The 7984-nt window shown below is 41.4% G+C and overlaps 1 long non-coding RNA gene across 1 annotated transcript; it reads left to right on the forward strand.

Annotated features, from left to right (window-relative positions):
* The first annotated feature begins 260 nt into the window (after positions 1 to 260).
* Positions 261 to 4871, forward strand: LOC308185526. The gene is made up of 4 exons (XR_013943436.1): positions 261 to 500; positions 815 to 1398; positions 2171 to 2290; positions 2911 to 4871. It is a non-coding gene; the product is annotated as an uncharacterized lncRNA (long non-coding RNA).
* Positions 4872 to 7984: the final 3113 nt, after the last annotated feature.

A 7984-nucleotide genomic window follows, 5' to 3' on the forward strand; every position in this document is an offset into this window, starting at 1 on the left:
TGCCTTCTGGGATTTCCTTGCAATCCCTAGCCCTATAGGACATGAGGCCTTTCTTAAATAAGTGTTTTCTACTGGGAGAATGTTCTCCCAGAAGTTCTGAGTTATTTATCCATTGTGATTAAACTAAAATAATTGCTTCTAATAAGGAATAGCTGAAAACCCAAAGGTTAGTCAGCACTCCATGAGCAGCAAATAACTCACTGTTAGTTCTTTAAATGCTGTCCATCAGCAGTTGGTGCCAGCTACCTGAAATACTTCATGTGACTGAGGAGGAGGAAAAACTAACATTTTATCTTCTGAGCAAATATTCACGTGTTCTAATCGAAGATGAAAGTAACTCCTGGTATTTTTAGGAGTTGCTATGTGCTGTCTTTCAAGGAGTCTAGCAGCCAGATGGGAGCTGACTGTGTTGAATTAGGATATAGCTGCTTAATATGATAAAATTACCAGCAGTGTAGCTCTGTCTCAAAATTTGTTGAGAAGTTGTCTTTGGGATGATGGTGAGAGTTTATGATTCAATATATGGGCATAGCTAAATCTCAGAGAAATGATCTTCTTCAGACTGGTAGATTCCTTTAGCACTGCCTTACAATACCTTTCTAGGAGGCGTCTCCATTTGTGGATTAGCTCTGATTTTAAGTTTGGTCTGTGATTAAAATGAAACATTTATTCTTATTTTGTTGAGCTAAAAAACAGGTTATTTTTCACATTTTTTGAATTATTCAGTGTTATGTTCAGGAACGTTCCTAAACAAAGTTATTTTTTAAATGAAAAATCAAAGCATTTCTTAATATTTCTGTTCCTTTCTCTCCAGGCTCTTTCAGCTGAAACTAATCAATAAATCATATGCCTGTCTGAAAATAGTTATAGATGTACCCAAATCTGCATTTTTAGCTAACAAATTATTCAACCAAAAAATCTTATCCTGCACTCTGTGAGATAATTCTGCCTTTTTAATTTATTGAAAGAAATCAACACCCCAGTGTAAATGCAGAACAGGCTGTGGAATGTTATTCTGTGCACTTCTGTAGAAGAAACTATTTCCCTTCCAGTCAAAGATCATTTTTCAGAGCTGCATGAGTCTGATAAAACTAGAATTATATAGCTTTGACTTCTATTGTTTCAAAGTATAATTAAATAGAAATGAGTGGGTGCACAAAGCGTATTGATGGAATTAGGAGTTCCAAACAAGGTTTTAAAGAACACAAATGTCCAGAGATGCTGCCTGACAGAGCTGCGTGGGACATGCATGAATCACAGTGGGAGCGGAGGAGAAAAATCAGCTTCCATCAGCCAAGAACAGCATATTACAGTGAGAGGCAGAAGTGGTGCTATTGAAACTTGATCTATTCTATGTGCCAGGGAGCCTCTGAGGATCACAGATGGAAAAAGAAAAAGGTGCTTTTGGAAACGGGAAAGATAAGAATCAAAATGTGATCTTTGGTTGTCCTTTTATGAGAACAGAGGAGAATCTGGCTCCTGATGTCACTCTGGTGACATCAATAAGCACGATCACTTTAGGTTCCATGAAATGGTGACATTGTCATTGCTGGGGGGTTCTTAACAGAACTCATTATTTATTTTTATTTGGTGTTGGAAAGGGTATCAAACAGGACTAAGCAGAATTAGGAAAGCAGAAAGTAGAGTTTTTTAAAGGCTTCATTATGTTTTTAATAGTTCAAGGACATGGAATGTTCTGAAATTGTAAACCTGGATTAAATACCATTGTTTGCAAGGACATTTTGCCCTACCACAAAATCCCCATCCTCTTTGGTGAGTGGTTTCCAAGGCAGAAAACCTGGACCCGTTCTGGATCTGTTGTGGCATCAGGGTTGGGAGCAGCAGGACTGACTCTCCCTGTTGTGGAGATGATGGGTCTCCCTTGCAGAGCTGGGTTGGGCAGCTCCCAGCACTGCTGGTTCCCTTCAGCCAGCACATTGGAGCAGAAGCTACAGGTAGGGGTGGTGCCAATCCTGGACTGACTAGCGAGAGCTATTCCTCATGCTCATTTCAGGTAGAGTTTCTGTTTATGATGATATATGAGTAGGCAGGGATTATACTACAACTGCACAAGCTTACTGGGCCATTGTTAAAGCTCTGGGGTTTCATATACAATTGGATTTTGCCAGTATCATTTTTAAAAATCAATTGCGTATTTATTCCCTTAAAGAATTAACATCAGTGGATATGACAGCAGTAATTAAGCCTGCAAAATAAATGGGGCAACAGCTTTGGAGAGATGAGATTTCTCCTTCAAGTTACACAGAAAGCGGCAACACCAGTGCTGGTGGTGAGTTGGCTATGTTCTGCCAAGCAAGGCCAGTTAGGGCCACAGACACTCTGGGGGTGTAAAACCATCATTTTGCACATTCCGTATTTGTTTAGGACTCAATGAAAAGAACAAAGCTTTCTGCTTTCCCTCAGGGAGCTCGTAGAGAGATCCCTTTCCAGCCAGCTGTGTGCTATGTCTTGGTGGCTGATCCCACCTGTCCCTGCTCCTCCTGGGGCTGTGTCACTGCCAGTGCTCTCCTAGGTGCCTGCCAAAGGGTAAGAGCTGCCAAAGGGCAGTGCTTAAGATGAGGACTAAACCCCTATTTATCCCTATGGGATTACCCTTAACACCCGTCATTTCACCCATCTGATTGAAAAGGCCATCTTTACGTGTGAGGGTCAGGTATGGGCAGATAAGTTGGAACTTGTGAGCTGGCTCTGCTGCTGATAGGAAAATGGAAGAGCAGCAGTGATCTGGACTTGTGGTAGAGGGGGACCACAGGAACCTCAGGAGGGGCCACTGGGCATGGAGGGAGACATGCAGTACGTGACTGCGCCCATGGCTAGCTTTTGTGAAGGGTGGCTGGTTTGTTGTCAGTGGAAAACTCTGGGATCATGCTCCTTTCTGCTTGTTTTTAGGCAGGCCATCTTGCTCTGACCTTTTGAGTTGCAGGAGAGATGTAGGAAGGAAGAGCTTTCTTGTGATAAGAGCAGGATCCTACACTGCACGTTCTGGATCAAAACAGGAAACATTTGCTGGCACCAACCCCTCCTCTGTCTGCATTGCAGCTCCCTGATGCCCAAAGTTTGAGAGGTGTGTTCTTGCTTGACCTCCTCCCTCCACATTGTCATGTAGCTAACATAAGCTTGTTATCCCTTCATTTTTGTGGTCACAAGGGGCATGAAGAGCTGTGTAATGGATAGAGGGGAGGGGGTTAATATAGAGCCTTCCAATTCTGCTTGGCATTTTATTTTATTTTATTTTATTTTATTTTATTTTATTTTATTTTATTTTATTTTATTTTATTTTATTTTATTTTATTTTATTTTATTTTATTTTATTTTATTTTATTTTATTTTATTTTATTTTTCTCCTTGGTAACTTCTCCTTTTTCTCAGCAGGATGGTGAGGTCAATATCCAAACTTACTCTTGAGCCTTGCTTGGCCAACCCAGTTTTGACCCCTAGTATTTTTTCTTTTCAAAGCCACTCATGGTTTGATCCCTCAATGTCCTTGTGTTTACAGGAGGAAATGTGTTTTGTGTGGGGCCATGGGAGGCCTGAGCAGAGGTATCACCCCTTCCCTCAGCCTGCCAGCCCAACCAGCCTTCCTTACTGTGGGACACTGACAGCATCCACTGGCTTCACCCCCAAACTTGCTGGGGGTACATTGCATTCCACTGCCTAGGTCACTGGTGAGGATGCTCAACAACATCAGCCCCAACAGGCTCTCCTGAGAAATGTCATCCGTAGCTAGTTGCCAGCTGGACATGGAATTTTTGTATCTTTGATCCTAAATGCCCCTCTGCTTCTCCAGCATACCCTGCATTTCTCTAAGATGGTTTTTAGTTTGAATATGAGGATACTGCATACCAAAAGTCTTGCAAAAGTCCAAATCTACTTTAATATTGCTATCCTTGACTTTCATTCTTTTATGCATTTTTTAGTTTAAAAAAGCAAAACAACACCCAAATATATATGTATATATATAAGCATATCTTATTTTGGAAAAAAAAAGTAAAAATAAAAAATATTTTATATATTAAAAAAACTATATCAAATTTTAGTAGCTTTGCTGCATGATATTTTTAAGTACTCTAGTATTCTCACACACCTCCTTTAGAAACATGAGGTACAAACATCTCTCCGTGGTAGCTGCTTTAATATCTGCAAAGCCTGGAGTTGCTAAGCAAGGGACGAAATTATTCTTACTGCTATCAGAGTATGTCCTAGAGTATGGCCTAGGGGAGGTGGGGTCCTAGAAGAAAATGCAGAATTGCTGAGACCAGCCATTGTTTTGTGGTGGTGTTTGTGGTTCAGCTGCAGAATGAAAGAGAAACCATGAAATAGTTATCTTTAACAAAAAGTAAATTAGATACAATAAAAACAAATCAAGACAAAACAACAACAACAAAAGCTCAGTATTGACTGTAAAGGGTTATGAGTGAGCTTTTGCTTAACAAACTGCCAGATGCTCTGTAAACATCACATTAAATTTTGCATAACTGGAAGGGCAAAGTTTTCAGGAGGATTTGAAGTACGGAGCCTACCAAATGTGATAAGAGACCTTCAATCACTTTCTATTTTTGTGCCTACTTGTATTGCACCTGCTTTTCTCAGATCATTTCTGGCCACTGCCAGAGGTTTTGGAAGTAAGAAATACTACTTGTCCCAGCATTTCTGGGACAGCTCAGGCTTCAGCATGGCAAAACGTGTCTAAATTCAAGTCTGCATTTATGACTGCTGTTTAGGAAGAATGCAGTCCTGGAGTTGAATGCCTCCGTATAAACACGTGCTTACAATTATTTACTTTCATGAATTGGACCATTTCATAACTATTACACATTTTGCAAGCAAAGGCACACCAGTTAGCAGTCCCCTGGCACCAACAGGAGAGATCTGTGGCCTTCTTCATGCTGTTACCAGCAGTATGAGATTTGGCTGCACTGAAGGGAACGTCCCAGGTGGTGTTTGGAGGTGATGGCTGGAGGAGGCTGTGAGGAACATTGGCCCTCATGGTGCAGGGGTAAGGGTGCTGTGCTGAGGCCTCCCCTTCTCACTGAGCCCCGTCCGCTCCCTCAGGACAGCCGTTCTGTGCTGTCAAAACATGAACAACAGCTCCTCATTCATCCTGAAAACTTGTTCTTAAGATCCGGCCACAGTCTGCACTCTGTTTTCTGTCACCTTTAGCTGGGTTTTAATCTGCTTCACCTGGGCTGTCCCACACGGGTGACAGATGCCTTCTCAAAGAAAAAAGACATTGACTGCTTCAGTCTCATTAAGTGAGAGGTTTCGTTTTGGCTTTGTTTCCCTTTCCTGTATGAAGTTGCTTTTGCTTTGTTTTCAGTTTGTGTTGTACATTGGTGGGTGCAATGTCCCTTCTATCCCTTCTCTAAACCCTGCTGCCAATACACAGACTGACCCTTCAGTCCCATACTTCTCCCCAGCTTTTGGCAAAGCAGTGCTTGATCTGAGCACTGCAAAGATATTCCTCATCAAATGTTTGGCATGCCGTCTGTGTGTACATGACCGTACAGATTTTCTACCTCACCAAAGAGCTGAATAGCAACACTCTATGTTCCTTGAACAAAAGCAGAGAGCATTGCTGGCAGGCTGAAATGGGATCATACCGAGAGTAACCATCCAGCGCTGGTTTGCTGAGAGAAGGGAAGCTCTCAGGTGCTGATGAACACTAACCCCTAGTGCTAGCTCGTAGAAAACTCACAGCCAGTCGGGTAGGGCTTGGCAAGTACCAGGAGAAAGCTCCAGATAAAACAGGAATTGGTGGCTCCTGTCAGTGTTTCCAGCTGTACTGCTGTTTTCTTCACTTTGTGGTAAAAGAAATGGGGCTGAGTGGCAGCTATCGTTAAGCTATTTCCTGGCAACGTGCAGGATAAGCTTATTTGGAAACAAACATACTTTTTTCTAATCCCTGGCTAAGAAAACTTGACATCTATCCCTACTCATGACATGATTTCTCCAGCAGGCTTTCCTACACATATTGCAGCCAGACCTGTTACTGTGCACTCTGCTGTAAATATAATGTGGTGGTCTGTTTCTGCTTTTCTGTCCTTTTTCTTTTCCCCCCTGTTTTTCCCTTCTTTACTCTAATATATGTCTTGCCTGTCTGCAGAGGAGTGCATGGAAAAATGGTGCATGGAGAGAATGGGGTATATGTATATTTTAACATCTTCTGTTTTATTCAGGTCCTTCCTCTCTGAACCCCAGGGAAATCCTTTCTGTGGAGATGCCTGCCTGCATTTGAGAGGGAGTTTATTTTCTGACTCTGACCACGAAGCACCATGCAACCTAAAAAATATATCCCCTCCTTCACCCTTTTCCTCGACTAAAGCACTCATTTTCACAGACATAACATCAGAAACTGGATTCTACAAGATAACTAATATAACATCATTATGTGGATAAAATGAAAATTCAGTTCTTCTTCCCCTCTGGAAGTTGGGCTAAAATAACAAAATCAATAAAAAGTGGAGAAAATGCTTCTGTTTTGCAATTGCATTTTCTCACCATTATGTCAGCCAATGGGTGCTGGCAAAACCTTACAAAAGACAGGAGTTTTTGTTTAAGGTGCACATTGTTGCATCAGTAATGTGTATGGCAGTATCTTAGTCTACCTGAGATATCATAGCATTTTTTTTTCTGTTCTTTTAAAAATAAAGTTGTAGAACAAACCCTATTACACTGTTAAAATATTCCTGATGGACTATTTTATTAGCTTGTGTTATTGTTGTTTTGTTCTTGACAGCTTCAGAAAAAAAAATTAAATTACTGTCTGGCTGCATTAAGAAAAAGATTTGCAAGGTACACCTAAAGAGGCCTATTTATGGGCAGCACAAACAAAAGCAATCTAGAGTAAAATTTTACATAGGGGAGGAGCCAGAGAGCTGATGGGCAGTTACTTACCTTTGTGATAGTTACAATAAGCCACGTGCTTGAGAATATCACATGGACATTAGCTGTTATTGTTTTGGTGTGGAACTGGCCAGGTTGGTTTGGTCCACCCACCACAAGGTGCTGAGAGGCAGTGCCAGGCCAGTGGCTTTCACAAGAGCATGATGAAACTGGCTGGCTATAGGGTACAACTTCTTCTGTGTTTGAAGATAGCAGTGGGTGGGCATCCAGAACTTCTGCTGAGGCTGGAATCATGCTTCATGAAAATGTTAGGATAGTGATATTTTTTACTAAAATACCTTATATATATATATATATATATATATATATATATTTAATCTGGAATATGCCCATCACAAGGTTAGAAGGGACCTCTGGAGATCATCTAGACCAACCCCCTGCTCAAGCCGGGTCACCTAGAACATGTCGCACAGGGTTGCATCCGGGAGGGTTTTGAATATCTCCAGAGAAAGAGACTCCATAGCCTCCTTGAGCAACTTGTTCCAGTGCTCTGTCACCCTCACAGTAAAGAAGTGTTTTCTCATATTCAGCTGGAATTTCCTGTGTTTCAGTTTGTGCCCATTGCCTCTCGGGTCCTCCAATTTCAGCCAAGACACTCCAGGAATCTGAGGGTTTGGTGGGATGCCTGTGAGTGTATGTAAATGCTTCTCTAGTCCTAACCAACCCTCCCTCCTCCACCCACCAATGTTATTTGAAGCATCTTTAGTACAGAGAAGGACCATTTCATGAGCTGCAAGAGTCGTTTTGCATATTTCATATATATATATATATATGTAAAATACACATCTATGTATAAAACTATATCTATATATACACATATGTATTTATATATTTATATATTTATATGTCCAAACACTCTCTTCTGGGTACTTGGGGTTTTGAAGGTCCTCTATCCCCCAAAGTGCTTGGGGGTTGCTTGATCACAGGGAATGAATTATTTTGAAGCCCAGGCACATGCATCCCACTTGCGCCAAACAGCTCTGTTACGTGGCCAAGTCTGTAGTGCTGTACACATGTAAGTTGGTGCATTGTGTCTGACTACATGCTGCTCCATGTTTGG

This window comes from Anser brachyrhynchus (assembly GCF_964034855.1).
Source record: "Anser brachyrhynchus genome assembly, chromosome: Z".
Classification (NCBI taxonomy): domain Eukaryota; kingdom Metazoa; phylum Chordata; class Aves; order Anseriformes; family Anatidae; genus Anser; species Anser brachyrhynchus.